Below are 16469 nucleotides of genomic sequence, written 5' to 3' on the forward strand. Positions count from 1 at the left end.
GCCTATCTGAGGTTATTGATATTTCTCCTGGTATTCTTGATCCAGCTTGTGCTTCACCCAGACCAGCATTTCACATGATGTATTCTGCATAAAAGTTAAATAAGCAAGGTGACAATATACAGCCTTTACATACTTCTTTCCCAATTTGAAACCAGTCTGTTTTTCCATGTCCAGTTCTAACTGCTACTTCTTGACCTGCACACAGATTTCTCAGGAGGAAGGTCAGGTGGTCTGGTATTCCCATCTCTTTAAGAAATTTCCACAGTTTGTTATGATCTACACAGTCAAAGGCTTTGGCGTAAATAAAGCAGAAGTAGATGATTTTCTGGAATTTTCTTGCTTTTACTATGATCCAGTGGATGTTGGCAGTTTGATCTCTGGTTCCTCTGCCTTTTCTAAATCCAGCTTGAACATCTGGAAGTTCATGGCTCACTTACTGTTAAAGCCTGGCTTAGGGAATTTTGAGCATTATTTTCTAGTATGTGATATGAGTGCAACTGTGCTGTAGTTTGAGCATTCTTTGGCAATTGCCCTTCTTTGGGACTGGAATGAAAACTCACCTTTTCCAGCCCTGTGGCCACTGCTAGTTTTCCAAATTCACTGGCATATTGAGTGCAGCACTTTAACAGCATCATCTCTTAGGATTTGAAATAGCTCAACTGGAATTCCATCACCTCCACTAGTTTGTTTATAGTGATGCTTCCTAAGTCTTACTTGACTTCGCATTCCCTTATATTGGGCATAGGTAACTGCATTTTTCAGATTAAGGTGACAGAAAACCAATTCAAATAAATTAGCTTAAGCAGAAGAAGTGTAATTTATTGCTTCATGTTATTGGAAAGACTGGAAAGACACTTCAGGCATAGATAAATCCAGGGGTTCAAATGTTTCTCTCTCTTTCTTTCTCACATTTTCTATTTCTCCTTCCCTCTTGCCCTCCTTCTTTTTTCTTTCATTTGCCCTTCATATCTCCTCCTCCAGCTAAATTTCCTTCATGCCAAGATATTGTGGGCTGGGGTTGGGCATGGAGGGTTGGGACTACAAATCCACAGATAGCTCCAGGCCTAAATCATTCGAGAAAGATTTCTTATCTTTCTCTTCCTGTGACTGCACATAAAATCCTGTATGTATATAACAAGTCTGGCACTATGATTAGGGCAGGTATGAGTCATGTAACCATCTCTGTTGCTGGCGGACCTGTGCACCATAACTGAGAAGTCCCCTAAACTTTCACAGAATGGTACAAAAATATAAAGATATTTATGTATTATTATTTGGAAGAGAAAAATATGACTAAAATTTGAGATGGTGTCAAGTAGCCCCATTTCACACTTACATCATTTTTTTAATAAATTCAGAGACTACAATCAACTTGCTTTCTAGTCAGGCTAGAATCTTAGAGTTTTATCCCACCTCTTCCACTTTATAGATGAGGAAATGGAGTCTTATTCATCATCAGTAAACCAACTAGCATAGGGGAGGGCTTGCTTCACCGTGGGGGGAGGAGTTAATTTGATAATTGGGAAACCAACACTGGGTCTCAGCCACAGCACAGATTCCCCTATGACTGCTTTTTCAAATAACTTATTATAAAAAAAGAGTACTTTAAAAATATTTTCCATAACAATGAACATTCTATCTTGCATTTCTATGGAAAAAGGTGAAAAATTCAATTCACGTGGAAAGAAGTTGAAAATTCATAGCTATAAGCAATATGAGTAAATATATTTACCCTGGAGTGTACTTTATTCTCAAGATCCAAGTGGCTTGTGATTTGAAAAATTTTAAATCCCACTGATAGGGTGAAGATAAATTCTATATAAAGATCTGTGGAAATGTTTTAATAGCATGATAAATTTCAATGTCAGTATTCATTTTTTAATCACCATTAACTATACTCAGGGCTTCCTTGGTGGCGCAGATGGTAAAGAATCTTCCCACAATGTATAAGACCTGGGTGCAATCCTTGGGTCAGGAAGATCCCCTGGAGAACAGAATGACTACCCACTCCAGTATTCCTGGCTGGAAAACTCCATGGACAGAGGAGCCTAAAAGGCTACAGTCCATGGAGTCACAAAGGGTTGGACACACTGAACGACTAACACTTTCACAAGTATTCTCAACAAAACAGAAATACATAGAAGTGGGAGATTTGTGGGAGTTAACCTTAGGAAAATGTTGAGAATGGGGAGGGTGAGAGACTTGTTTTCTTTATCAAAAACTCCCCCACAGAGCATAATAGAAACATTTTTTGAAGTCCAAAGGAAAATTCAGATACAGGAAGGATAATACATACGCAAACACATTTATAGCCCATTTCCTTTTTATTAGAGTGGAAAGGAGTGGGTTTGCAAAATGAAGTTGAGTGAAGAATGAATTGCATTTCATTGCTTAAGGTTGACTGCATAGTATTTGTCAAGAAATTGGACTGATTTGAGACCTTGAACAGAGCTGATATTTGATACTGAAGATGGTTTACATTTGAAATATGGGCTGAAGTAACATTTTAAATGGCTGAAAAAAAGAAGGGAGTTTTAAGCGTCAAAGGCAGCTTCAGATTGTCCTGTGTGTTAAGCTGCAAGAGACTGTGTTTTCACTTCCTCAGCAACTTGTGCAACCCTGAGGAGAGTATAAACTTGCTCAATGACTCTGATTTGAAATCAGAGAAAGTAGCTCCAGAGACAAGTTCCTGACACCAGATTTGGGAAATCTCTCAGTTCTGCAGACTTCAGTGACACACACCTTAGGACGAGAACATCATGTGTTTTGTCACTTCAAGACATTCTTTGATCACTGTTTTCCAATAAAATATCAAATTCTAGAAGGGAAAATATGTATATGCAGAATACATCATATAAAATGCTGGGCTGGATGACTCATAAGCAGGAATCAAGATGCCAGGAGAAACACAAACAACCACAGCCTCAGATATGCAGATGATACCACTTTAATGGCAGAAAGTAAAGAGGAACTAAAGAGCCTTTTGATGAAGGTGAAAGAGAAGAGTGGAAAAGCTGGCTTAAAACTCAACATTCTAAAAACTAAGATCATAGCATCCATTCCCATCACTTCATGGCAAATAGAAGGGGAATAAGTGGAAAACAGTGGCAGATTTTATATTCTTGGGCTCCAAAATCACTGCAGATGATGACTGCAGCCAAGAAATTAAAAGATGCTTGAGCCTGGAAGAAAAGCTATGACAAAGCTAGACAGTGTATTCAAAAGCAGACCCATCACTTTGCCAACAAAGATTTGTATACTCAAAGCTATGGTTTTTCCAGTAGTCATGTACGGATGTGAGAGTTGGACCATAAAGAAGGCTGAGTGCCAAAGAGTTGATACCTTTGAACTGTGGTGCTGGAGGAGACTCTTGAGAGTCTGTTGGACTGCAAGGGAATCAAACCAGCTAATCCTAAAGGAAATCAACCTTGAATATTCACTGGAAGGACGCTGCTGAAGCTGAAGCTCCAATACTTTGTCCCTCTGATGTGAACTGACTCATTGGAAAAGACCCTAATGCTGGGAAATATTGAGGGCAGGAGGAGAAGGGAGTGACAGAGGATGAGATGGCTGGATGGTATCACTGACTCAATGGACAGGAGTTTTACCAAACTCAGGGAGATAGTGAAGGACAGGGAAGCCTGGAGTGCTGCAATTCATGGGGTCACAAAGATTTGGACACAACTTAGCAACTGAACAACAACAACAAAAAGGCAAAGAATTCAAACAAATCAAACCAAGCAATAAGAAAAAAGTAGTATGTATCATGAATATTGTGGGGTATGGTAAGGTCAACACTACAAAAAAGTTCTCCTTCAGTTCCTAACGATGAGTCATAAAGTATCTTTGATACACAAACCACAAACTTAACCAATAGATGAGAATTATGCACATGCTATATAATAATTGATCACACACTGGACACCACTGCACAGTTTTTCATACCTGGAGCTCTGTGACAGCCACCACTGGGCATATCTTTTTCATCGGAATTTTCAGGGCTAGCGCATTCCTTCCACAGAGTATGCAAGGACTAAAAACTTGTCAAATGAATGAATGAATGAATTGAAAAAATATAGAACTAAGAGAACAACAGAATAATAAAGGTCCTTTCTTTTTTACAGAAAGGTATTATTAAAACTATTCCACAAAGAAAATCTTCAATATTTTCTAAATTTTAAATGAGATTGCACAGAAATCCTTGGTACTCACTTATGACCACCAGAAAACATTTCCAATGTGCAAACAGTGACACCAGTTTTCTTTAGATAAAGATGGTGTGAGTTGCTCTTTGTTCAGGCCACGTTGAATGTCACCACTAAGTAGATTTTGAGACAACTGTCCACTTCCACCACTAGTAGCTTAAGGGGGCTGTCATTCTTACTCTCTTCCATATGCACATAGATAGTCCATCTGAATAACAGTGCTCTTGATTGAATAATTTTTATCTTTCTTCCCTCAACTCTTTCCTAGCTACACATTCACATTTCTCCATCCTACACAGACCCTGTCAACACCTAAAATTCCACTGTCTCTCAAATACTGGTTTCAAATATCCCACTCCGTAACTGTTACCACCTACCCTTCTAGCTCACCTGATGACGCATTGCCATTAGAACGTTTTAAACCTCTTGGAGACCTCCAATGCATTGACCCCACCACTGTCACAATCTACCAGCTCTCCTAGCTTCACATTCTTCTTTGAGGAGCTTAGATGATTGCTGTTCAGTCACCAAGTCATGCTCAACTTTTTGTGACCTCATGGTTGTGACCTCAGCGTGCCAGGCTCTCAAGGGACTCTCAAGAGTCTTCTCCAGTCCAACTCTCACATCCATACTTGACTACTGGAAAATCCATAGCCTTGACTATACAGACCTTTGTCGGCAAAGTGATGTCTCTGCTTTTGAATACATTGTCTAGGTTTGTCATAGCTTTCTTTCCAAGGAGCAAGTGTCTTTTAATTTCATAGCTGCAGTCACTGGCCGCAGTGATTTAGGAACCCAAGAAAATAAAATCTATCACTGCTTCCACTTTCTCCCTTCTATTTGCCATGAAGGGATGGTACCAGATGCCATGATCTTAGTTTTTTGAATGTTGAATTCCAAGCCAGCTTTTTCACTCTCCTTTTTCACCCTCTTAAAAAAGCTGTTAGGTTCCTCTTCACTTTCTGCAATTAGAGTGGTATCATCTATCTATCTGAAGTTTTTGATATTTCTCCTAGCAATCTTGATTCTGGCTTGTGATTTATTCAGCCCAGCATTTCATATGATGTACTCTGCATATATGTAGAGAAAATCCTGAAGACTCCACAAAAACAAAATCAGAAAACAAAAAATTTAAAAAAAGACTTGGAACTAATAAATTCTATAAAGTTACAGGATACAAAATAAACATACAGGAATCAGTTGTCTTTCTATACACTTACAACAGAATATCTGAAAAATAGCATTGAAACATGTATATTACCATGTTTGTGAAATAGATGACCAGTCCAAGTTCAATGTATGAAACAGGGCACTCAAAGCTGGTGCACTGGGATGACCCAGAGGGATGGTATGGGGAGGGAGGTGGGAGGGGGGTTGGAACAAGGGGACACATGTACACCCGTGGCTGACTCATGTCAATGTATGGCAAAAACCACCAGAATATCGTAAAGTAATTAGCCTCCAATTAAAATAAATTAATTTAAAAAGATATGAATACAGGATGAAAAGGAGATATAAAAAGAAAAAAAAGAAAGAAAACAATCTCATTTACAGTAGCATCGAAAACAATAAAATGCCAAAGAAAAAATTTAACCAAGTGAAAGATTTCTATTCTGAAAGCTATAGGACATTAATGAAAAACCAAAGACACAAATAAATAGAAAGATATCCCTTGTTCATAGGTCAAAGAGTTAATATTGTTAAAAATATCCGTGCCACCCAAAGCCATCTACAGATTCAATGTAATCCTTATCAAATTTCCAGTGGTATTTTTTCCAGAAAACAACAATGCCAAAATTTGTGTGGAACCACAAAACACCTCAAATAGTGAAAGTAAACTTGATAAAGAACAGAGATGGAGTCATCACACTTCCTGACTTCAAAATGATTTACAAAGCTATAATCCAAAACAGTAAGGTACTAGCATAAAAATAAGTATACAGAATAATGGAACAGAATTGAGGATCTAGAAATAAACCCATGCATATATGATCAACTAATATTTGACAAGGGGGCCAGGAACATTACATGGGTGAAAAATAGTCTCTTCAATAAATGGTGTTGGGAAAACTGGATATTCACATGCAAAAGGATGGAACTAACCCACTATTTTACACCACTCACAAAATTAACTTGACATGGATTATAGACTTAAACATAAGACCTGAAACCATAAAACTTCTTAAGGAACACAGAGAAAAATCTCCTTGAAATTGGTCTTGGTGATTATATTTTGGATATGACCAAAAGTACAAGCAACAAAAGCGAAAATAAATAAGCGGGACCACATCAAACTAAAAAGCTTCTGTACAACCTTGAAATGATCATAAAATGAGATGTCAACTTATGGAGTGGGAGGAAACATTTGTAATATCTAATAAGGGATTAATATCCAAAACCTATATATAAACTCACATAATTTAATAGGATAAAGAAAATAATGTGATTTAAAAATTAGCAAAGAACCAAAGTTCTATTTTTTCACATAAGATATTCAAATGGCCAATCAGTTCAGTTCAGTTCAGTTCAGTTCAGTCACTCAGTCGTGTCCGACTCTTTGCGACCCCATGAATCACAGCACGCCAGGCCTCCCTGTCCATCACCAACTCCCGGAGTTCACTCAAACTCAAGTCCATTGAGTCGGTGATGCCATCCAGCCATCTCATCCTCTGTCGTCCCCTTCTCCTCCTGCCCCCAAACACTCCCAGCATCAGAGTCTTTTCCAATGAGTCAATTCTTCGCATGAGGTGGCCAAAGTACTGGAGTTTCAGCTTTAGCATCAGTCCTTCCAATGAACATTCAGGACTGATTTCCTTTAGAATGGACTGGTTGTATCTCCTGGCAGTCCAAGGGACTCTCAAGAGTCTTCTCCAACACCACAGTTCAAAAGGTACATGTAAAAAGATGCTGAACATCACTGATCATCAGGGAAATGCAAATCAAAACCACAATGAGATATTACTTCACTTTATACCTATTAGAATGCCTATTATCAACGAGACAAGTAAAGTGGTGAGGATATGGGGAAAAAAGGAACATTTAAACCCTGTTGGTATGACTGTAAATTGATCCAGCCACTATGGAAAACACTATGGAGGTTCCTTTAAAAATTAAAAATAGAATGATGATATAATCCAGCAATTCCACTTCTGGGTATATGTCCAAAGCAAACAAAATCACTATCTTGACAGATACCTTCACTCCCATGTTCATTGCAGAATTATTTACAATAGCCAAAAAAATGGAAACAAATTGTATTCATGGATGGATGGAGTTTTCTTCAGCCCTAAAAAGAAGAGAAGGTTGCCCTTTGCAATAATATGGATGGACTTTAAGGGCATTATACTAAGTGAAATAAGTCACAAAAAGCCCTATTCTGTATGATCTCACATATATGACATCTACAAAAAATGAACTCATGAAAATACAGAGTAAATTGGTGGTTGCCACAGTTAGGGGAGTGGGTGAAAGCGATCAAAGGATGCAAACTACAGTTATAAGATGGATAAATTCTGGGAATGTACATGGTGACTATAGTTAACAGTACTGTACTGTGCCTTTGAAAGTTGCTAAGAGTAGACGTTAAAAGTTCTCAACACACACACACACACACACGACTGTAATGATGTGAGATCATGGATATTTTAACTAACCTATTGGAGCAATCATTCCACTAAATAATCTCTTCTTTCAAGTCTCTTATACCTTTCCTCCCTCATTCCTGTTAACCATTGTTTTTGTTTTTGTTTAATTGGCTTGTGTCATCACACACTCATGTATTTTTCCTACTTTCTTAGCCATACCATGTCAGTTTCCTTTGCTGCTCCTCTGCCTCATCTAACCTCTAAACACAGAAGTCTCTCATGTGTCAGTCTCATGCATGATATCCACCCTCTATAAGGAAATCCCAGGTGACTCCAGTGGTAATGAACTTGCCTGCCAAGGCAGGAGATGTAAGAACAGTGGGTTCAATCCCTGGGTTGGGACGACCCCCTGGAGAAGGGAATGGTAACCCACTCTAGTATTCTTTCAGGGGTAATTCCATGGACAGAGGAGCCTGGTGGGTTACATAGGGTCACAAAGAGTTGGACATGACTGAAGTTACTTAGCACAGTATAACATACTCTCTATAAAAATTTTTTTAACATTTTTCTCCTTAGGTGATGACAACAATTTTAAATTTACAGTTTTATTGAAATGTAATTCACATACCATAATACCCACAGAGTTGTACAACCATAACCACTAACTAATTTTGGTATATTTTCATCATTCCCAAAAGAAATCCCATACCCACTAATCACTCACCCCTTCAATCCATTCTCCCCTCACACCTTGCCAACCACTAATCCATTTTGTCTCTATAGATTTAAATATTTCAAATAAATGTAACCTATCATAGATGCTTATTTTTTGTGACTGATTTCTCTTACTTAGCATGTTTTCAAGGTTAATCCATTGTAACATGTATCAGAACTTCATTCCTTTTTATTGATGAATAATTTCCTTATATCACAATGGCTTATTCAGTCATAAATTTGTGGGTATTTGAACTGTTTCTACTTTCAGCTATCATAAATGCTATGAACACTTGTATACAAGTTTTTGTATGAACATATGATTTTATTTCTCTTGGATACACCTAGGAATAGAATGCTAGTCATGTGGTAACTGCTTGTTTAACATTTTGAGAAACTGCTGAACTGTTCTGTAAAGCAGGCTGAAATATTTTATAATCACAATCACACCAGAGGTTATGAGGTTTCTAAACTGCCTACATCCTCATCAACAATTGTTATTGTCTGTCTTTCTTATTAGAGCTATCCTAGTGGGTCATAGTAAACACTCTCTTCCAACAACACAAGAGACCTTTACACATGGACATCACCAGATGGTCAATACTGAAATCAGACTGATTGTATTTTTTGCTGCCAAAGATGGAGACGCTCTGTATAGTTGGCAAAAACAAGACCTGGAACTGATTATGGTTCAGATCATGAACTCCTTATTGCAAAGTTGAGACGTATAGTGAAAAAAGTAGGGAAAACCACTAGGCCATTCAGGTATGACCTGAATCAAATCCCTTATGATTATACAATGGAAGTGACAATAGATTCAAGGGATAGATCTGATTGATCTAATCTGCCTGAAGAACTATGGACAGAGGTTTCTAACCTTGTACAAGACATCAAAACCGTCCCCAAGGGCTTCCCTCGTGGCTCAGTGGTAAAGAATCTGCCTGCCAATGCAGGGGAAACAGGTTCAATCCCCGATCTGGGAAGATCCCACAAACCACTCAGCAACTAAGGCCGTGAGCCACAACTACTGAAGCTTGAGTGCCCTGGAGCCCATGCTCCACAAGAGAAGCCACCACAATGGGAAGCCCAAGCACCAAAACTAAAGAGTCACTCCCCTCCTCCACAACTGGAGAAAAGACTGAGCAGGGATGAAGACCCAGCACAGCCAGAAATAAATAAATAAAATCCCTGAGAGCTTGAACTTAGATAGTCCGTGTTAGTTACTGTACCAGCATTTGTCTTTTTATGAAGCCAATATCAGAAGACTTGCAGTCTTTAACACGTTCTTTATAAAATGTATACATTCTTCAAAACTATTTAAAGAGGAGTATTCCTGCATGCAGATAATCATGGTTTTGTTTGCCTCTGTAGATTACTAAAGCAAATTGTTTCATTTATTTTTTTAAATGCCCTTTGATGTTTCAAAACAAAAAGGAACTCTAATTCAATTGACTGACTTTAAGGTCAGGCATATCCACAGTCTTGAGAAGCACTTTGAGCAGATGGTTGCCTGGGTTCTCCAAGGAGGTGTGTGCTGGGTGGGGGTGGTCTCCAAGTGGCACACAGCCCCTCCCAACACTTTCGTACTCTGTTTAGAAGAATCATATCTACGAGGTCGTAATTCATGGTTCAGTTTCAGAAAAAGCATATTCATTGTACATTAGCCATTTAGAGGTCATTTAAATAACAAAATGTTGTAAAAGACATGTAGAATTTTAAAACAATAAAGATTTGAACCTGTAAATGTGTGTGCCTTTTAAAGACGGAAACATTTTTAATATATTTGAGTGACTGCTGGGAAATGTGAAAGACTTGTTCTGTATCATATCAAAGACAATCATGTTTATCACAAAAATGTTCTTTAACTGTATGCTATGTAACAGGGTCAAACAGCCTTCTGAAGAGTAGAATTATGTAAACCCGGTCTTCAGATAAATGCCGTGAACAGAGGCATTTAAGTGAGCTGCCTGAGTGGATTGAGACTTGTTTCAGGTTTGTTGCTAGAGAACAATAATAAAATGTTTTTTTTTTTCCAAAAAAAAATACATATATATATCCCTGAGAAAAAGAAGTGCAAAGGGGCAAAATGGTTGCTTGAGGAGGTCATACAAATAGCTGAGAAAAGAAGAGAAGCAAAAGGCAAAGGAGAAAAGGAAAGATGCACCCATCCGAATGCAGAGTTCCAAAGACTAGCAAGGAGAGATAAGAAAGCCTTCTTAAGTGAAAAATGCAAAGAAACAGAGGAAAACAATAGAATGGGAAAGACTAGATGTCTCTTCAGGAAAATTAGAGATACCAAGGGAATATTTCATGCAAAGATGGGCAGAATAAAGGACAGAAATGGTATGGACCTAAGAGAAGCAGAAGATATTAAGAAGAGGTGACAAGAATACACAGAACTGTACAAAAACAGTCTTAATGACCAGGATAACCATGATGGTGTGATCACTCACCTAAAGCCAGACATCCTGGAGTGTGAAGTTAAGTGGGCCTTAGGAAGCATGACTTTGAACAAAGCTAGTGGAAGTGATGGAATTCCAGTTGAGAAATTTCAAACCCCTAAAGATGATGCTGTTAAAGTGCTGCATTCAATATTCTAGCCAATTTGGAAAACTCAGTACTGCCCACTGGACTGGAAAAAGTAGTTTTTGTTTCAATTCCAAAGAAGGGCAATGCCAAAGAATGTTCAAACTACCTCACAATTGCACTCATTTCACATGCTAACAAGGTAATGCTCAAAATCCTTCAAACTAGGGTTCAACAGTTCGTGAACCTAGAACTTCCAGATACAGAAGCTAAATTTAGAAAAGGCAGAGGAACCAGAGATCAAACTACCAACATCTACTGGATCATAGAAAAAGTAAGGGAATTCCAGAAAAGCATCTACTTCTGCTTCATTGACTGTGCTAAAGCCTTTGACTGTGTGGATCACAACAAACTGTAGAAAATCCTTCAATAGATGGGACTACCAGACCAACTTACCTGCTTCCTGAGAAACCTGTATGCAGATCAAGAAGCAACAGTTCCGTACATGAAAGAACGGACTGGTTCAAAATTGGGAAAGGAGTAAGTCAAGGTTGTATATTGTCACTATACTTATTTAACTTCTGTGCAGGGTACACGCAAAATGCCAGGCTGAATGAAGCAGAAACTGGAATCAAGATTGCCAGGAAACTCTAGAAAATAGTGAAGGACAGAGAATCCTGGCATGCTGCAGTTCATGGGGTCAGAAGGAGTCAGATACACTTAATGACTGAACATTGGAGGATGGGTGGAATCTGCTGAAGTATTGACTGTGGGACTGAAGAAGAGGGAGCAGGGAAGACTGACTCTCAGTTTCCTGCATGAGCAATGCAGTCAAGTGTGGGGACAGGTATAGTGATTAAGTGTAAGTGACAGAAGAAATGGGATTGAGGAAGTTATGTGACGAATTTGCTGTTTCATATGGACAGTTTGAGATAACCGTGAGACATTCCTTTGGGACTGCCAATTAAAGACTTCTCCAATATGAGTCACAGCTTCAGAAACTGATTTGGATAATATAATTTGAGAGTTTTCTGTTTATGAGATGGTATTTAAAGGATAAATATCTATGAAGTGCAGTGACCAAAAATGCCTAGAACATTCTTGAAAAATAACAAATTTACAGGACACAAACTTCCTGATTTCAAAAGTTACTACAGAATAGCAGTCATCAAGATAACATGGCATTGGCATAAGGATAAAGGTAGAGATCAATGGAATATAATTGAGAATTCAGGAATAAATAACTAATTTATAGTCAATTGGTATTTGAAAAGAGTGCCAAGGAAATTCAGTGAGGTGAATTTGTCTTTTCAACAAATGATGATGTGACAATTGGATCAAAGCGAAAGTGAAAGTCCCTCAACTCTGTGACTCCATGGACTCTATAGTCCATGGACTTCTCCAGGCCAGAATACTGGAGTGGGTAGCCTTTCCCTTCTTCAGGGGACCTTCCCAATCCAGGGATCGAACCCAGGTCTCCCGCATTGCAGGCGGATTCTTCACCAGCTGAGCCACAAGGGAAGCCTGTCATATGCAAAAGGGTGAAGTCATAACTGTAACTCACAATATACATGAAAATTAATTCAAAAGGGATCAGTCTAAGACCATTGTTACCATTGTTTCCCCATCTATTTGCCATGAAGTGATGGGACTAGAAGCCATGATCTTAGTTTTCTGAATGTTGAGTTTTAAGTCAGCTTTTTCACTCTTCTCTTTCACTTTCATCAGGAGGATCTTTAGTCCCACTTCTCTTTCTGCCATTAGAGTGGTGTCATCTGCATATATGAGGTTGTTGATATTTCTCCTGGCAATCTTGATTTTGGCTTGTGATTCACCCAGCCTGGCATTTTGCATGATGTACCCCGCATATAAGTTAAATAAGCAGGGTGACAATATACAGCCTTGACATATTGCAACCTCCAAACCAAACGTCATACTTACTTGTCACCATATTCACTTTTAAAACCTTAATCCAGGCAACATTGTCTCCTAGATTACTAATTGGTGTCCCTGCTTTTCCCCTGAAGGTCCATTTTCTACACAGTGATAATTTAATAAGAAAGCAAATTTTTTAGTCTCTTTCTTGAGTTTTCACTGAAATGAAATCTCAAATCTTTAACATGATGTATGAGGGGTGTTTCAAATCACCCCTCAGGATTTGAACCCACCTATCTTTCCCACCTCATCTTCTGATGTCTCCTCTTGCTCACAGGTCCCAGCCATATCAGCTTTCTCTTAGGTTTTCAAACAAGATGACCTTCTTCCTGGTTTGAGTCCTTGCACATGCTGCCTCCTCTGATTAAAATGTTCCTCCCACCACTGTGACTCTACTATTCCATAGATAGTTCCTTTGACCCATCTGTTCTTGGCTTAAGTATCATCTCCTAAGAGAATTTTCTTTGGTGACTGTATGTCTAAATTCTTTTATCTTCTTTCACTGTCACATAGCTGTTGCTTTCAACACATTTATTACACTTTATAAGTATTAATTTGTTTATATGCTTGGTTATTGTCTGTCTTTCTCAATAGGTTATAAGATCCATGCAAGAAGCAACCGTGTCTGTTCTTTTTTACCATTGTATCCCCAGTGCTAAGCACACACAATAAGCGCTCATTAAATCGGTACTTGAATCTCTCATTTTTACCCATTAAAAAGTAATAATAGGGGACAGTTACATAATTCTTAGTATAGACCAGGCACTGTTACATACCCTCTACGTGGAGCAATTTATTTAAAACTCACAAGAAACTTATGAGGTGAATTCTATTCCATTTTTAAAGGAAATCGGGTTACATAGAAGGTAAGCAACTTCCTCGATGTCACCCAGACAAGGCATGAGCAAGCTTAGAGTTAGAAAGCCAGCCCTCCGGCTCTCTCAGCTATGTCTGTAACCCCTGTGCCACACTGATGTACACCCGGAAGGCATGGGAGGGGACTTTGGGCTTGATGTAGGGAGCTGATATCTTCTCCTACTCTTGTCTCTGCATGCAAACTTGGCAAGAATAGATGGAGCAATTAGTATGAGGATCTCAAACAATTCTGAGTGAAAAAATGGCACCTTGTTGAATGTTTTCCTTTCTGAGATTCAGAGATAAAGGAGTATTATGGGATGGGAGCCTGTGCCTCCTAAAAGTAGAATTGCAAGGACAAGGAGGATAGCCAGGAGCTCAAAGTAAAATACCCTTGAGGAAGTTAGAGTCTAGGCTGGTGACCTCGGATCAGTAAAACAAAGGTGGGTGGTTGAAACAGTGAGGTCTTGCAGGTGCAGCTATTGGTCCTAGGAGAAAATGACTAAACCCAGGAGCATGTGAAAATAAAAGAGTTGCAGATGGATCAGAATGACAGTGAGATATCGTCTCATACCTGTTAGGATGGCTTTTCACAATTGCTGGTATGGATGTAAAGAAAAGGAAACCCTGTTGGTGCGAATGTGCAGTCATCATGGGAAATGTATGACAGTTTCTCAAAAAGTTAAAAACTGTACTACCATATCATCCAGGAATCCCGCTACTGGACATATATTTGAATAAGTTAAAATCAGTATCTCAGAGGGTTATCTGCATACTCATGTTCACTGAAGCATTATTCACAATAGCCAAGGTAAGGAAACAACCGAAGTGTCTGTCATTGGATGGATGGATAAAGAAGCTGTGATATATATTTGAATATTTTCATCCAAGAGAAAAAGAATGCCTGCTATATGTGACGACATGGATGGACATTGAAGGCATTCTGCTAAGTGAGATAAGTCAGACAGGGGACAAACACTATATAATATCACTTTTGACTCTGAACTTGTAAAAACAGAAGGGAGAATAGAAGTTATAAGGAGCTGGAGATAGGGAAATTGGGGAGAAATTGTTTTAAGGGTAAAACCTTATGACCAGTAGGTAAGTTCTAGAGAGTTAATACACAACATAGTGATTATAGTCAACACTATTGTATATTGTATGTACTGTATACATCCTATTGTATGTATTTGTACAATATTGCATAAATTTCAACATTACTAAGAAACTAAGTCTTAACTGTTCTCAATGTTGTATTATAAATTTCAACATTACTAAGAAATTAAATCTTCACTGTTCTCAAAGTTGTATTACAAGTTTTAACATTACTAAGAAACTAAATCTTAATTGTTCTCAACACACACAAAAAGTGATAAATATGTAACATGGAAGAAGTGTTAGCTAATACTACTATAGTAATCCTATTGCAACACACAAATTACCAGACCAACACATTGTTCACTTACAGTGTTATGTGTCAATTATATCTCAGTTTAAATATATATAAACACAGTTGAAGTGGGAAGTCACACACTGGGCCCTACTGTGCACTGGATAGTCCTTAACCTTCATACTATCATCTGACTCCGTAGCGTGCGCACGCACACACACACACAGACACATACACACACACACTGTTCCTTGACATATCAGGATGTGTTCAGAATATCTTGGCGGTTTGTATTCTTAGAACATCACTGTTTTTCCTGTGTTCAAAGTATGTTCTGGTTTAAGTGTGGCTTCTTGACAATCAGCTTGCTCTTTCTTTGAGTCTCACTAAGCCCCATGTGCGGTGGGCCTACCAGAATTCATGCTCCTGGGGCCCTGTAGATGTTAACAGAATGGCAAGGAATGGCGGTAGACCACATGTCACAGGTATCTCTCCTGCCCTATTAGAGTTACTAAAACATACCAAGATAAAATTACTAAGGCTCTTAACAGAGCACTGGCAGGCCACTGAACTGAGCTCAGGGACTTGTGAATGTGGAGCCATGTGCAGTAGCGTTATGCCCTGGTCATCAGCGAGTCACTGGCGCTTAACTCCACAGGCCTGGATGAGACCACCCATGAGGAGATAGAAAGAACAAGTGGTCTCAGACATAAGCACTGTGTTGGTTCAACATTTTGAGATTGATCTGAGGAGAGAGTCCATAAAGGAGAGGCTGAGAAACCAGCCAGGAAGGTCGGCGGTCGCGATATGAACTACCTGGCATAATGCTCTTACATTATGTTCTGGGATTCTCGTTCAGTGACAGAATAAACAGGATGACACTGATGTGTGAAGGTCTCACTACTGAGATTCTGGTATAACTACCAGTACTGTGGGGTGCGTAGGCAGAGGTGAGTCATTTAATTGAGGTGGACTGGGATATTAGTGCTCTCATGGAGAAGCACAGTAAACATTCAAGCTTTCTTTTTTGCTGTTGTTTTTTAATTGAAGTGCAGTTGATTTACAATATGGTGTTAGTTTTAAGTATACAGCAAAGTGATGCAAAATAATTCAATTATAACTGAATTTATATATATATATCAGATCAGATCAGATCAGTCGCTCAGTCGTGTCCAACTCTTTGCGACCCCATGAATCGCAACACACCAGGCCTCCCTGTCCATCACCAACTCCCGGAGTTCACTCAGACTCACATCTGTC

This window comes from Bison bison, unplaced genomic scaffold (assembly GCF_000754665.1).
Source record: "Bison bison bison isolate TAMUID 2011002044 unplaced genomic scaffold, Bison_UMD1.0 scf7180017864237, whole genome shotgun sequence".
NCBI lineage: Eukaryota > Metazoa > Chordata > Mammalia > Artiodactyla > Bovidae > Bison > Bison bison.